A 16,037-nucleotide genomic window follows, 5' to 3' on the forward strand; every position below is an offset into this window, starting at 1 on the left:
ATCAGCTCCTCCTCTGTCTTTCTGCTCCTTTTCGGTCGCCGTTTCCATCCGGGACGTCCTCCTGCAGCCTTTTCTAGCCCTTTGACTCGGCCTGTAAATCCCTGTAATGACTTCTTCCTGCTCTATTGTGTGCTAAACCGAAAACGAACCGTTAAAAAAAGCCCGATCGATACGCCAAAAGTAGATCCAATACAGTAATGCAGTTTAATGGGCCCTAATGTGATCTCTGGCTAATGCAGCTGATGGAGTCTTAATACGTTTTATTCTGCCTCTTAACTGTAAACTTTTGTGCATTGCATCATTTTTTATTTTTTTTATTTTTTATAAAACATTTATAAGTTACTCTGCCTGCAACATCGGAGGCAGGGAGAACCAACATTGAGCTGCAGTAACAAGAACTAACATTTTAGCAGGATGAGAAGTGTTCATGTTTATCTAAAACGAATAAAAATTCTCCTAAAACCAGTAAAATAACGGCGTTCAGCTTGGTTTCTACGACAACAACATCCCAAGCTTTCTGATCTAAAGCTGAACATGCTGCAGGTCGGGTGAAGCCGAAGGTGCCGGTTTGGCGCTGAGATCCCAACTCTGCACGTGATTTCTGGTAGTTTTAGATTAATCTGTTATGACAATTAAAACAGTCGTCCCGTTTAAAGTTGTCTAAGCGGGTCATGGACCAGCAGAACCATGGATGAGCGGAGCACGTGTTTCACTGATGTTAATTATCGACTAATTACTGCGTGAACAAATGTTCACCGACGGAAAGGAAAAGTTAGAAAACAGAAACATGTTAATATTTATAAAGTCACATCTGCCTCCTTTAGCACTTTTGATGACTATATTGCTGTTTTAATTCACCGTGATCCGGTTTTAATTGCCGACCCGGTCCAGGAGGAAGCAGGCGTGCAGGTGGATGTATAAATAGCAGAATTAATGACTAATATTTGCTGATTACGCCCGCCTCTCCTTCCACAGCCTCTCTAATGCAGCTTCCCTTTCTGCGCCGTCATCCATCCACTTTCTATCTGTGCTAATGGCTTCTCCATTAACCCCACCTGATGGCCGTGTGGGTAATTACAAACATATTTACGGCCTGTGGACACACACAATGAGAAATAAATAACGTGTTTGACCAAGCAGAAAGAGACATTAGGCAGCTGGGCCTCTCAGATTTACCTCGGCACGCTGCACTCAGTCACCCGCCCTGACTCCTCTTTAATGGAAGCTGTTGCCAGAAGGTGTAACTGTCGCGTCCTGGACGCTATGTTCTCGGCAGCACAACGTCTACTCTGTGCCCAGCTCGCTTTTTAACAGTGCTGCGCCTCTGCTCTGCTGTGCAAAGGGATATTTAAAAATAAAATCAATATAGACTCTGATGTAAGGGGAAGGGACGGCACTTTTGTTTCAGCACACAGCAACGCTTGTGATGTTTTTCTACTGTCGTACCAGTTTCCCTTTCCTTTTTTTTTTTTTATCTGAAATTTGATCAAGTAAAAACCAAACGTGGCATAAATGGGATAGTAGAGGTCCTGATGTCCCGTGTCTGCAACACAGGGCCCAAATCATCAGCCCTCAGCCGCCATGCGGAGCAATTAGTGGTTATATGCTGAGTTGTAGGGCTGGACAATTAAACACATCTGCAATATAATCGCAATTTTAAAAAATGCAACTTAAATTAGATTAGATTCAACTTTATTGTCATTACACAGGTACAGGTATAAGGCAACAAAATGCAGTCTAGGTCTAACCAGAAGTGCAATAGCAGCAAGTGCAGGATAAGCAATGGTTCCATAAGTACAGGACATGGATATGTACTGAATAAATATAGAGATGAATACTATTATAAATAGAATTTTACTGTTAAATTTGTCCTATAAATATAATATATAGGTAACTAGTATTGTGAACTAAATTTACAGCTGGATATGTGCCTGAATATAATATACAGGTGGATATTACTATAAATAGAATTTTACAGATATGTTCAATAGCGTAATATACAGATGAACAGAGTTTACATGTACTATGAATATATGTACAGATGGTTATTACTATAGGCAGAATGTGAGCATGATATACAGGTAGCTATTACTATAAAATTAATAAATAAATAAAGTTTGGACAGAAGCTATTTAAATTAAAGTGCAGTGGAAGATAATTGCATATTACAGTTAAAGTACAGTATTGCAAATGTATATGTAAACAATAGGTACTGTGAATAAACAGTCAGCAGTGCAAATCAGCAATATTCAGTCATGGTGAGTAGTGCAAGATGCATGTAAACAGTAACTTCCAAATCACAGAGATCTGCAGTTTTTGTCTATGTAACAATTAATGGATCCAACGCGTCCTTTAGGCGTCGGTAATTATGTTTAAAGTGGGTTTGCTCCACATGGAAGAGAAGGGAGCTGCAGCGGTGAGATAATCTAGTTTTATTATTTGTTTTAGAGTTATATAATCATACTTAATGCCAGAAACTTTCAGGAAAGTTTCTGGCATTAAGTAGCATTCAAACTGTTTAATACATAGACTTGTTTGTTGGTTGCTCTTTATGTTCAGCAAGGATTGATGTCCAACTCAACAAGCTATTCTCTAGAATAATAATACTCTGGTTAATAAAAACTGTTAATTTTCTTGTTTGAAATAGTCCTGGTTTAAATACATCTACATCTACAGGCCATTTTTTTGCTTGTGGTTAATGCAGAGAAAAGTTCAAATTAAATCACAATTATGGTTGAAATAAATCGCAATTTTGATACTTGGCAAAATCGTTCAGCCCTATCATTAAGGCCAAATATTCCTCCTTGGCTCTTCTCTAGCTGAGGGTTGTGGTTCCTGTGGTTCATTCAGATGCAGCTTTGCAGACCTAAGTCCTGCTGCCTTATTATTTTTAGATAGAAACGTAGTTTTTAACCATTCCAAACAATCCATACTTGCTCTGTGGTTTTCTAATATCTTACCTTTCTCATGTTGACCGAGGCCTGTAGCGCTTTACACGGAGCTCTACTTTTTCTGTTTGTTCTAGTTTGACTCTTTTTGTATTGCAGTGGTGGATTCCCTTAAGGTTCTGGTTCTACACAGTTTTCCTAACAAAAATATGTTTGCTTTGGTTTTGTGTCTAGAGTAAAATATAAATAGGCACTTTTGATACTGCTTCTCATTCCTTTTCAGTAACGTAAATACAACTTTGAGTTAAAAGGCAGAGCACTTATATTTTTTCCAGCCTCATTGGGTTTTCTCAGTTCTTGTTGGATTTTTCAGTCAGATAAAGTTACTGGTACTTGTGGAGTCCCACAAAAGGCTCCATTTTTCTTCCTCTTATGTTCAGTTTCTACATTCCCTCATGTTGTTATGTTATTAAACATTAAAACAAATAATTTCAGGCCTATGTGGTTCAGTGCTAGAGAAGGTGGACCATATGTCAAGTCCTCAACATCGCTGTCGACGATTTTGATTTCCCTTCTTCCTGTCCAGCTATTAATTAATTAAGGCCACTAGTGACACAAAAACTTTGACTCGTTAACCCCGTTGGGCCCAATTTCAGGCCAAGCTGAGCCACTCCTATTTTATCAGGCTTTAAAAGTAGGTGAGAAACGGTCAAGTTTTTTTCTTTCCTAAATACATCCAAGGAGGAGGCTTTAATGTTTATAAAACAAGTCCCTTATTTTTTTTTTTCACAAATACTTTTGGTTTTACATTTTAAACACACAAAGACCATTTAACGTTCTATCAAACGTTGCTGACTCTCAGAAAAATGCTTTGCTGCACTGACGTGCTTACCTCCACCACCTCAAGGTCTATATTGTTAAAATCTAGAGAGTCGTACCTTTTTAAATAAGATGCAGAACGTTTTTGTCTCATCTGTGCTGGTGAAGTAATTTCACTGCGTAACAAAGCTTACAAAACTGCCAGTCACTGCTGCTGTGTGGACAGGAGTGCACAGGCAGTTACCAACAAGCTGCAGCTGTGACCAATTACCAATGTAACTTTCTGCAGCGCTGTTTTTTTTCCTTCTCTCAACATAACAACACATATAGTGAACAGGCTACAAGCTTTTTTCAAAAGAAATTACTTATGAGTTTTCATTTTATTGATTTATGCCGTGCACAATGGAGCATGTTGAGGAAACACAGGGTACACCTTATTACCAAAGGCTTTTTCATGTGCAGAAAGAGTTCCACAATGGAAATCAGCACTTTTATTTGGCCAGCTGCCCTTTTTATAAGGTGAAAAACACATCTGGTGCAGTTTCAGCATATTTGGATAAATACTGCTCACTAAAACCTTTGTGAAACAAATATGCTTCAGCTGATTCAGTCCAGATTTCCAGCAGTTATATTCAAGATGTGGATTTACAAAGTCTGAGGCTTCTCCTACATTTTCAAAAGGGGTTTCATGTAGTTTTTCAGTGTTTTATTTTAATTTTAGTTTTAGTTTAAAAATATTTAGGCGAGGCCCAGAGAATTAGATTTGTTTTCTTCGTTTAATGACCTATAAATCAGACATGGTGACATTTCCAACAGTGGTTCCACTTGAAACATATTCTTTAATGCCTTAGCTTCACACAAACACTTACATTTACACTTTAGAACTTTGGAGCTGTACTTGATTTATACCAGATATGTAATTTCAGGTGGAAATTGCTCCTAAAACCCTAAGGGTTAAAAAAGAAAATTGCATGTCCCTAAGCTTAAATTTATTTTATTAGTAATAAGTAATTAAATGAAAAATCTGAAGTGCTCCATTTTCTTTGTCTGATTAATCGTCAGAATAATCTGTCAATTACTAAAATAACCGTTTGTGACATTTCTTGTCATGGGAAGGTGATGCGGCGCAGGATTGGGGGAATTTTAAATGAAGCAGAGAAGTAATGTCAGCAATATGTCAATTTTTTCACTTCAATAAGGTAGGGATATAATGGGACTGGCCAATAAATAGATTTTTATCAATTCATTCGAATTTGCACTTTATTAAGATTTAATTTTTGGAAAATTATATATATCAGTCCTGAAAGGGGAAATTGTTTTGGTAAAAGCTTGCAATGTTGAATATATGTTTAGGAAAATATGCTCTAAAGAGGAAACTTTTTTTTTTTATACCGAGGGTTTTTGCTACATGTAATTGATTGTGGTGCACCGCCACACCTTCAGAATCAGTTCAAAAATATGTTAACACAGTGTAAAGCATATGAGCTAGCATAGCTATTGTATATTTGTGCACTTATTCTAATAAGAATCAGGGTTTAAAATGAATTTACATATGGTGAAATGTTAAAATTTACTACCAACTCCTCTGCCTCACTGCTAAGCTGCAGTGAATGAAGCTGCTGGGCTGCTCTGCTCTCGGTAGAGAAGGGAAACCAGAGACAACTGTCCATTGTTTCCTACTTAGCGACTCATATTTGGGGATTTTTCAGATACCTTTCTGTGTTTTTAGTGATTTAGCAGCTTCACTTGAAAGCAGCAATCTGTCTGTCAGGACAGCAGCTAGAGCTGCGTGGAGTCTCCCTATTCCCTCAGCGCTGTCTCACAGGCAGCTGCTGCCTGAGTTTTGTGAAAAGGCAAGTTATTGCACCATTAATCACTCATCTTTGTTCAAGTGGAACCTTTTATTTATTTTCCCTTATTTTAAGGTTTGCACTTCAAGCCCAATGGGGAAATTCGTCTTTGTTTGTTGTTTTTTTTTTTATCAAATAAAAACAATGATGAATGAATGATTTCCTTGTTGTTTAGCCATAATAGATATTTATAAGTGTATCCCTCATATTTTGTGATGTCATGAAATAATCTGAGCCAGTAACCTTTGCCTGACGTCAGGTAACGCTGATGTCTTCTCAGCATCCGCTGCAGCAAACTCCCAGACTTCTGTCTGCGTTAGAGGAGCTCATGCTGGTGATGATCGGTTTATGCATTTGATCAGCTGTTTTGCTTTATTGTTAAAGAAATGTAACTGCGGCCGTTGCCTCTAAACATTCTGTTGTTTCATTAGATTTCTGAAGAACCAAAAGGCAAAAAACACAGTTGTTGCCAACAGGATTGCTTTGGGTTTCGTTTGTGGAGCCTAACATGACTCGAAACGTGGGTCAGAAAGGAAATCTAGTGTGTAGAAATGACCACACATGAGTGTTTTCCTGTTAGGCTGCATGTGAATAATTGCTCCACCCGTGATTGAAATGCGTTTCTTTTCCACTTGATGTGTTTGTTTTTTTTTCCTTCCCTTTTGCCTGAGAGCTGTTTGTCAGGTTTATTTTAGCCACAATGAGGATTAAATGTTAACAAGTGTGAGTCAAGTGCTGCTGTTGGAAGCTCTTTATCACCAATTTAATGTCACATTTATGCATTTGAACTGCTGTGAGTCATGAATTTGTCTGAATCATGACAATACAATCTCCATCAACTATTCAGAGTTTTTGCCCCGTTCAATTATTCTTTTACACAGATCTCGGGGTCAGAAACAATTTTATTCTTTTCATTTAAACTTTTAGCCACTGTCGCTAATTGCCAGCAATTCAATTAGCCACTTACAATGTTGACTTACCACAACCTGATTTGAACTCAGCTCAAATGTTATTTAATACAAGCTTAGACAAATCAAGAATCTTTGTTATAATGTAACCATAGTGAAATTTTGGTGAGACACAGGCTAAGAATTCACATATAAAGTCTTAACAAAAGGGGAAATACTGTGCAATTTTTGATGGATAATCAGATAAAAAATAAAATGTTCAAGTTGGAAGTACCAACCATTTCCTAAGAAGCTAAAACGTCTGTAAAAACTCTTTAGCATGAGCTGAAAATTGACAGCAGTCTGTTTGTAAAACACTGTCCAGTTGGGTGAATGTCCAGACAAACACTCCCTGAGTAACCAAAAGTGTGCTAATGGACATTAAACGGTGGAAATGATTCTCATCAGATGAAGAACCTGTGGAACCAGCAGCATGTTTGTAAGTATGTAACAGAGAGAACGGAGTCCCAGCAGGGGGCGATAGCCCTCACAGCTTTGGGAAAGAAGCTGTTTTTAAGTCTATTCACTTTTTTTATTTAATGTTCATGAATCGTTTCCCTGATAGAAGTGGGACAAACGGTGCGTTGCTTGGGTCGGTGGGATCTGGGGCCGTACGTCTGGGCCTTTCCTGGACTCATGCTGCATAAACTGCCCCAAGTCTTGTAAACGGCATCCCATAATCCCCTGCGCTGTCCTCGCCACCCGTGTTAAATCCTTCCTCTCCTGCATCGTGCAGCTAATGTACCTCCCTGTCATGCTGAGATACAAAATGCTTTCAATCGTAGCTCTATAAAAGTTTATTAGCAGCAGAGTATAAAGTCCAGACCTTTTCAGTTTCCTGAGGAAGAAGAGCTGTTGTTGGGCCTTCTTCACCAGGGGGGAGGTGTTCACAGTCCAGGAGAGGTCGGAGGAGATGTGAACGCCCAGAAACCTGAAGCTGTCCACAACTACACCTCCACCTGGATGCAGAGAGGAGGATAAATTCAGCAGCAGTAGTGTAGTTCTGGTGGTAAAGATGATGTAGCTCCTTAAGTGTGCGTGGTCGTCTGTCTAGCTAAGCGGTAACTACTTCCTGCCTCTGACCAGCAGTGATCTCTGGAATCCAGATGTTTGTTAAATTGGAGAAAAACTGTCACCCATTAGAAGATATCTCTCAAACTATGCCTGTTACTGGGCTCACTCTGTTAACTTAGATGCAAGTACTCATAAAGTATGTTTTCTACAAAAGTAGTGACTTCAGAATGCAGAAATGAATAAAACATTTTCCTTAACGCACTGCACCACTGACAACAAATGCATAAATCATCAAAATTAAGTTGTAATTACGTTTCATTTCTGTCAATTCTACTGCTTATCTGTCAGCAGAAACATGAGATAACGTTATTTGTGGATATTTTATTCAACTCTAGCCAGCGCATTCCTGCTAGCTAAAATAACACGTGGACGCGTCGCGACACGACCTATTCAGATGTGGACATTTTGAACTTTGCAGCATAAACATAGAGGCAGGCTGGAGTTTTATTACAAAACGGCTAACAGACGTTTTCTGGGGATGGGGAACCCGCATTGCTCACACTTGACCCCACCCATAGATGTAGCTTGTCCAGATCTCAGTGGTGATTAGAGCTGGAGTTAATAGAACCGCTGACCCAGACGAAGGTTCAGGCCGGACTCTCCTTTGTTCCGGGTCTGCATGGGGGCCACTGAGCGGCTGTCTGAACATTTTACTCATTAGGTACCGAATTGAACAAACGGACCAGGAAGGGGATCTGGTTGGTGCTTTAAGAGGAAACCAGGAACAAACCGAGCCGTCAGAATGAGACTGGGTTATTTTTTTAATGGTTTTACTGTTCTGCTGAAGTCCTGGTTCCTCCAGTCTGGATGAGAAGAGTGTTTCTAGACTTTATTGGCCTTTCGTCCATCATCTGTCCTTTAAGCAGGTTCCATATTTACGGTCTTTATACTGTAAAAGCATTTTTGTAAATTGTTGTTTCTTTTTATATTTTTTGTGTATATGTATTAAAATTGACCCATAAATGACAGTAATGGGAAAATTGTGAAATCCTGCCATGAAAAATGTGTAGGTACTCGTTTACTGTGAGCTTCTTCATCTGCTGGGTATTTGCATTAGCTTTATGATTATATTCTTCATAAATGTGAAAATAAATGCTAAGATACGATTCATAGATTATATTTAAAATCCTAAAGTTGAGTTAGTGTTTAGTTTCTTATATTATTTACAAAAATTCATGATGTTAGTCAGTCTGAAGGCTTCTCTGCAGCAGCTTCAGCTTCCAGCTGCTTTTTGGAGACCAGCTCTGATTTCAGGGCTTTCCTCGAAGATCCTGCTGTTTTCTTCTCCTTGTAGTCCCGTTTCTGTGTCTAGTAAGAGGAATAAATGTGTAACAACCTTTTAGTTTATCACCTTTTACTACGTTAATGTAAACCATTATTTTGTAGGGAGGGGGAATACTATTTTATTACTCTTGGACTTATTTGGCAGACATATTTAGTCCAAACCGGTGTAGGAGAAAATATTATTATTATTATTATTTTTTTTTTTTACCGAGGAAACTGACTAAAACCAGCCTCCACAGAGACAGTTTGTCCCCCCAGACTGTCTTTCAGATGAAAGCTGAACAGTCAGACAACCCAGGTCCATAGCATGCCTAATTGCACCGATCCAACTGTAACACATTGACACAATATGAGCCAATGATTGTTCTTTATAGACCCTGAATGGTGTGAATGATCACAAGAGACAAACAATATTAAATAATTATGTATTAGATTTAAGGCAAAGGAAAATTTGCCAACAACAAACCAAATATAGATTTTAAGGAATGACAACAAACACAAATACAACCCAGACAATAAATATTCGAAGCACTGTTGAATGTTCAAAGTTTCAGTCCGTAGGTTTTCAGAAGAAATTGTTTCAGAATGTTCTCAAAATTTCTCAAAGTTCTCAAAATTTTAAACTCTGTTGTCCAGGCAAACCAAAAATGGATACTCCAAAAATGCAACAGAAAAATAAAATAAAAAGAGAGCTCGCCATCATAAGTTATTTTGAGGGGTAGAAAAAATACCTGATTTGTAGAGGGCCAGAAAACTGTAGTAAACATCATTTACATTCTCAGTTTACTGGTAAACATAACCAGCGTTCAGTTTATTAAATTTCACAATAAATAACTTGTTATTAAGTAACCAAGTCGGCATTCAATGCTTTCAAGACTCGATAAACAAAACATGCATTTTAACTGCGCAGTCATATAACATAAAGCTACTTCCTGTTTAGCTTAATGTTACAAACAATTAAAAAATACAATAAATGGAAATAAATATTGAAATGGCAATGGAGCTGAATTCAGTGTAACATGATACAAGTTTAAATGTATCGCACAACTTTCAAGTTTAATAAAGTTTTAATGAATAAATTCAAGTTTGTCTAAAATGATCATATTTCTAAGGGAGATTCACAGTTCGTGGAAGTAGCACTCTTAAAGGTATGTAGCCACGTTATATGCTTAAAAAAGACCAAAAACAATTTGATAATGTTTTTATGGTCCTTTTTGATGCCAGAAAGACTCCAGGACCAAGCGCATTGAGCAGATATAAACAGATGTGGCGCCATCTTGCAACAGTATCACAGAACTACCATATAGCCGGTTTGCTTAATTAATAAATCAGTATTAAATAATGCCGACCGAGCCTGACCCTCTGCAATTTGATAAAGCAGCAGCTCAGCGTGATGAAGGCCAACCGTTGTTAATTAAATAAACCGATCTACAGAAACTTAAAGAGCCTCATATCAGAACATTTACTCACGTCAGTCAACTCTGCGTCACATCTGAGCCTCGGCAGGTTTAGCGTCCGCTTCAGTGAACACCAACGTTCAGACTGGATTCTCAGAGACATTCCAGGCTTTTCCCTCTGGGAATCATATATTTATTTTTTCACTGGATCTTGTACCTTTCTTCATTGTTTCGCCTGGAGATGCTAATAGCCGTTAGCCGCTTCCTTGTTTTAACCCCTGCTGTGCATGAGCAGTACGTACTTCCAAATGGGAATATGATGATGGGATTGTAATCCAAATAAGAGGGGTTGTTTATGCTAATTGATAATCCAATCAACATTATTATATAAAGGCTTGTCAGGATCAAATTATTCTGAATGTGCCAAACTGACCCGAGTGACTTATTTCCACATTGTTGAGTGGTGGAAATGCGTTGGGAAGCAAAACTGTCTGTGCTTCCGATTCAACCTTTCTGTTCGAAATATTTTAGAGCTCAAAATTATTAATGTTAACAATTCAACTGTAATTAGGAGCTGGTGCAAGTCTGGGCGCTCGGAAGACAAACAAACTTGTATAAAACCTGTTTGTTTGCTATTTTTTGTTGTTCAGCAAAGACTTGTGTTTTTTTTTTTTGTTTTTTTGTCAGGTTTTTTTTTAGGGGAATTTGTTACTGCGCAGGTCAGCATGGTTCTATTCTGAATAAAGCCAGGTGCATATAAACGCACATTATGATCGTATTAATTGATTGAGTGATAATATAAAATTTCGAATACATTTCAATGGATGTAAACATAGCTACTGTTGGCAGGGATGATGGAGGAACCGATGAAGATCCAGCGCTGGGCAGCAGCAGCCCCATAAACCGCTGTAGAACCACTTCTGTGCTGCTGCTCCTGTGTTGATTCATTGCGACCCATTAAAGACGTTCCTGCCGGCGACCCGGGTGGACCACGGTCATTATGTTCATGTTAGAGATGGTAAATTGGTGCCGGACGAACAGACAGAGGAACATGTGAGTTAAAGAAAAGCAGACCGTGTTCCCTGCGTTGTTTCAGCTGCAATGGATTAAATAAATAAAAAAAAAAACAGAGAAAGCAGGACTTTAAGTTCTCGCTTTGTTGGTGGGAACGGTTCTGTTCTGAATATGCGTGATGTTGATTATGCACAAAAAATTCTACTGCCCACATCCAGATGTTGCTTTTTGCTTTATTTTTCTGCTTTCACAACAACTGCCAGAGGTTTCCTGACCCGCTGCGTTAAAGTTGATTGCTTTCTGATTAAACAGCAGGAAAATTGTGGCTAAAAAGTAAACATCTGGTTTTAAAGAGACGTGGTTAAAAAAGTTGTTTAACGACTTTAGGCATGTTTTGGATAGAGTGTGACCTTAAAAATCTCAGTGTTTGGAGAATCTTTTAGGTTTGGACAGTTTAACCCTGAAAACAGAAATGTATCGGAGGATTTTCCCCGACTGTTGGTCACTAAACGGGTCAATCATTTAGTGAATAGGACATATTACTGCTGTTTGTGGTGAAATTGTTCTGGTAAATAGGCTCCAGATCATCTAGTGTAAATGTTCAGCTTCATTAATCTGGGTTTAGGAAAATGTATTCAGAGATGATTGGCGTGTGTAATGAAGGTTTCCAGGCCCTTATTGTAACATTACTTTAATGTTTTGGTCCTGCTGAGACCAGAGGAGGATGGAAAATCAAAACTAGAATTATGTATTTTTAGCTCTTAGTTGCATATTTTTTGTTTCCACTGTAAAATGCTCCATTTTCTGTCAGTAACTTTTTTTTGTTAAAGCAGCAGTTTTCCATCTGAGGCTCCCATCAACAGATTTCATAGTAACTGTCGGCATTTAATCATCCGCGATAGGAATCAGATTAAGTTGTGTGATGAGCGTATGCGATTATAATTAGATTTCTCACTTTTTAAAATCTGAATACTCTGTGATGGGTTGGAGCGTGTGTCTTTGTGGAGGAATGGGTGGGTTCTGCCCATGAAAAGCTCCAAATCTTCTCTCCAGGGCTTAAAAAGTGGTTGTGCTGGAGACTCTGAGATGAACAGCACGTTGGTTCTGGTGTTCGGTGTCGTTAAGGTCAGGTTTCTGCCTGAAAGACGCCACACCAACGGTCGCAGACTCTCATCCTCTGCATTAAATCAGCCTAATGAAAACTGCACCACACCTCCAGTCCAGCAGGTGGCGGTAATAAAATCCAAATGCATCACCAGGAAATCCCGCCCTTTACCTTCACTTAACTTTTGCCTCACACACTGGGACAGTTACATGTTTATGTTTATATAATCATCCAGGAACTCCAATAGTTGTTAAAGATGAGCCGGCTATTCAATAATCAAGAGTCTTTTCTGTCATTATGTAGCCATAATGACGTTTTGGTCAGAGGCCGGCTCACAGTTCACATATAATTCAGACACAGAGAAATACTGTCATTTCTGGACTATATAAGTTGCATTTATTTGAACATTTATTTCACACAATCCAAGAATAAAAAGTGACATTTACTCTGGTAAGGCAACTTATTAAATTCCACAGCTGCATCCACAACCGGCTGAATAACGTGGAACGTACCTGGGAGGATGAATGGGATAAATTGGCAGCTCCAACCAGCAGGTTTTATCCAGCGCATTTCATCTTAACAGACCTTTAGTGCTACGTGCTAAGCTAACAGTACGTCACGCATGTTTCAGAGCAACATAAAGCTCACCTCCATCAGTGAAGCTGTAACCCGCCCAGACAACAGAGCTGTAAGCTAGCTGCTGTTAGCTTCACTGACAGCCCAGTAACAGGTTCTGTCTCAGTCTGGGTCCTTAAAGCTGAACCACGCAACGATCCGCTGCGTTAATGCAGACTGAGACAGTGAAACAACAAACAAACAAGTTAGTCTTTGTAGTCTGAGTTAATGTTTACATTTTTAAGTGGTGCAGAATAGTTTTCACAAGCCTAGAGCGCCCTCTTGCGGCTATAGATGGTAATGTTTACTCCTTGTTTCATACTGGTTAATATGAATTTAAATTTGATATATAAGTCGCATGATCGGCCAGCTATGAAACAAAGTGTGACTTATAGTCTCAAAGCTACAGTAAACATTCAAGCTGAAAGTACTGACAAGTCTTCCCGAGAAGCCAAAAAGTGTGCAAACAAACTTAAGTTTGTTTTTAGTCACAGAAAGTGTAATATATCTGTTTTTTTTTTTTTTTTTTGCCACCATGGCACTTCTGTTTGAACAATCCGTTTTGACCCTTCCTCCAAAAATCCCAGGGTACCCTGAAAGTCCCCCCCACCCCTCCCCACCAGAACAGAGCTGTAAGCTAGCGCTAGCTGCTGTTAGCTTCACATACAGCGCAGACAACAGAGCTGTAAGCTAGCGCTAGCTGCTTTAAAATCCCTGCAGTGGAAAAAGGTCCAAAGTCACAACAAAGAACGAACAAATCACTTGTTCGGGTCGGCTGTGGCTCCGTGGATGGCGTAGTCATCTTAAACTGGAATGTCGGGGGTTTCTCTCCAGCTTTCTCTTGCCACGTGTTGATGTGCCCCTGAGCAAGGCACCTAAATCCAGTCTTCATTCTGATCAGCGTGGGTTTCTGAAGGCGACTGGCTGTAGTGATTCAGTCCATGAAGCTTCGTTTTACCTTCAGATTAAAGGTTGTTGTTGGATGTCGGCTTGTCAACAATGGCTTTGATACTGAGACAAAAATGTTTTTATATTAAAGGGCAGAAAATGTTATCCTTCGAAAATAGTTTTATTGCCTTAATTAAAGCAAACCAATTAAGCAGAAGGCAATTTAGCCCTCATCTCCAAAAAGAATGCATCATTCAAAAGTGTCACTTCCCTGTTTTGTAAAGCAATAGACCAGATAACTTTTTATTTTTAAATCCGTTTGTGGACGTTTGTGCCTTATGTGATTTATGTTAGCTAATCTTTTCAGGACCAGTTGGATCTGAATAGAAATTATTCTAACAACCATAGTTGGATTTAAATCTGTAACAAACTGCAAGGCCTGATAAATATCTGCAATAAAATAAAGGGACTTTAAATTAAATGGCTTCCAGAAAACGTGGAAACCAGAAGATCAGAGGAGCCTGTGGAGAACATCGGATCGGGTCTGAGGCGGTTCTGTGCTGTGGGTTGGGTTCTGCTGGAAGTCCCAACGTGTGCTGCCATGTTGTCCTCCAGAGGCGGGGGTGTTGGGCCCTGCAGGGCGGGCTCCTGAGAGGGCTCCTGCAGGGCCGTGTGAATGCAGGAGCAGGGAGAGGATGGGGGGGGGGGGGGGCTCTGTGTCCGGGCTTTCAGCCGGAGAGCAGCGGCATTCGCTCCGCTTCCTCTCAGGCTGCTGTAGCTCTGCTGGACGGACCACAGGAGCTCCTGCTGGTAAGTTCTTATCTTTCTCTGGGAGAATTTTTCAATCTTCCCACCTTTTTACGTTTATTTCAGGTGAGAAGTGAAGCAGCAAAAAGCGATAAACCAAAGCAGGGAATAAAGCCTGATGGTACGGTTCAGTCCGATTTGTTAGAGTTGAAAGTGGCGGCCGGCCTTTAGATGTTCCGATTCCTCTGGAAGACGGACCGGCAGAGCAGACGTGGCTCTGCAGAGGAGTTTAGGTCAGCTCTGCAGGGAGGAGAGAGGAATATAAGATACGTAACGTAATCTAGATGTTTGCTTTAAGTAACGTTTGGCCTGAGAACACCTCAGGAGCTTTAAAGTGTAGCTAAAGAGAGCAAAGTCTGGGTCTCCCTTCTTCACCTTTTACCTCCAAAAGCCCTCAGCTAAACATGCATGAGTGTCAGAGCTTTAAAGCACAAAAAAAAAAATGCAACAAAAGTGCAATAAAATGGAATAAAAATTGGATAGAAGTTTTTACCTTGAAGCTAAATGTGCCTATAAAAAACATTTTAGTTTGTTCTAGGGCTAAATCTGTTACCTGATTTTGGAATGAAGATAAAAACACAACCTATAGCCATAGATGTAGAAGTTTGTCTGAAGTAATTTGGTTTGGTTCTGAGGTGAAGCTGCTCCATGGAGCAGGCCGATCAGGACGGGGGGGGGGGACGGAAAGTTACCGGTAACGACGCTGACCTGATGGGCAGACGGTGCAGGGCTGCGGGTTTTAAACTGTTAGGCGACCTGAGCTCTTTGTTCTGGTCTCCGTGTTCCCTCTGATGCTGGGTCACCATGACTCTGTTACTGTTACGCTAAATTCAGCCCGACCCAGAGAAATCTGCACTGAACATCTGCTTCAGTCCTTTTTAAAGTTTTTCTTCCTTGGTTTGCTTTTCATCAATTAACCTTAAAGAACCTCATCTGGTCGTTGCATTTTAAATGCATGTTTTTTAGTTGCTTCCCCAAACTGCTGGGTTAAAAAAAGGAAACTTATCTGTGTTACTTTACAGACCCAGTCCTGCTGCGTTAAATCCGGACCGATCGTTGGGTTTATGTCAGCGGGCTGGACCAGCTCAGACTGGGCTAACGTGAATAATGTCTAACGTTACGACAACCAAAGAAGGGCTGAAAATAACGGGCAACTTGAGTTAGTCTGCATGTTTATTGGTTTATAAATCTGGGTTTTTATTTCTATATGTTCCTAAAATATTGACTTCTTAATCGCAGATTACTGCTTCCTAGGGTTTCAGAGGGCTGGGTGGTCTTCTCCTTTCTTGGGGGGGGGGGGGGGGGGGGGGGGTGCTGTTTGCTGGCTGGCAGAAATGCAGATTTTCTCT

The 16,037-nt window shown here is 39.8% G+C and overlaps 1 protein-coding gene across 2 annotated transcripts in view; it reads left to right on the plus strand.

Annotated features, from left to right (window-relative positions):
• The window catches only part of large2 (LARGE xylosyl- and glucuronyltransferase 2), a 107,363-nt gene that overhangs the window by 11,566 nt on the left and 79,760 nt on the right, over nucleotides 1–16,037 (plus strand). The gene's annotated exons all lie outside the window — the stretch shown is intronic.

Source organism: Fundulus heteroclitus, chromosome 4, assembly GCF_011125445.2.
Source record: "Fundulus heteroclitus isolate FHET01 chromosome 4, MU-UCD_Fhet_4.1, whole genome shotgun sequence".
Classification (NCBI taxonomy): Eukaryota; Metazoa; Chordata; class Actinopteri; order Cyprinodontiformes; family Fundulidae; genus Fundulus; species Fundulus heteroclitus.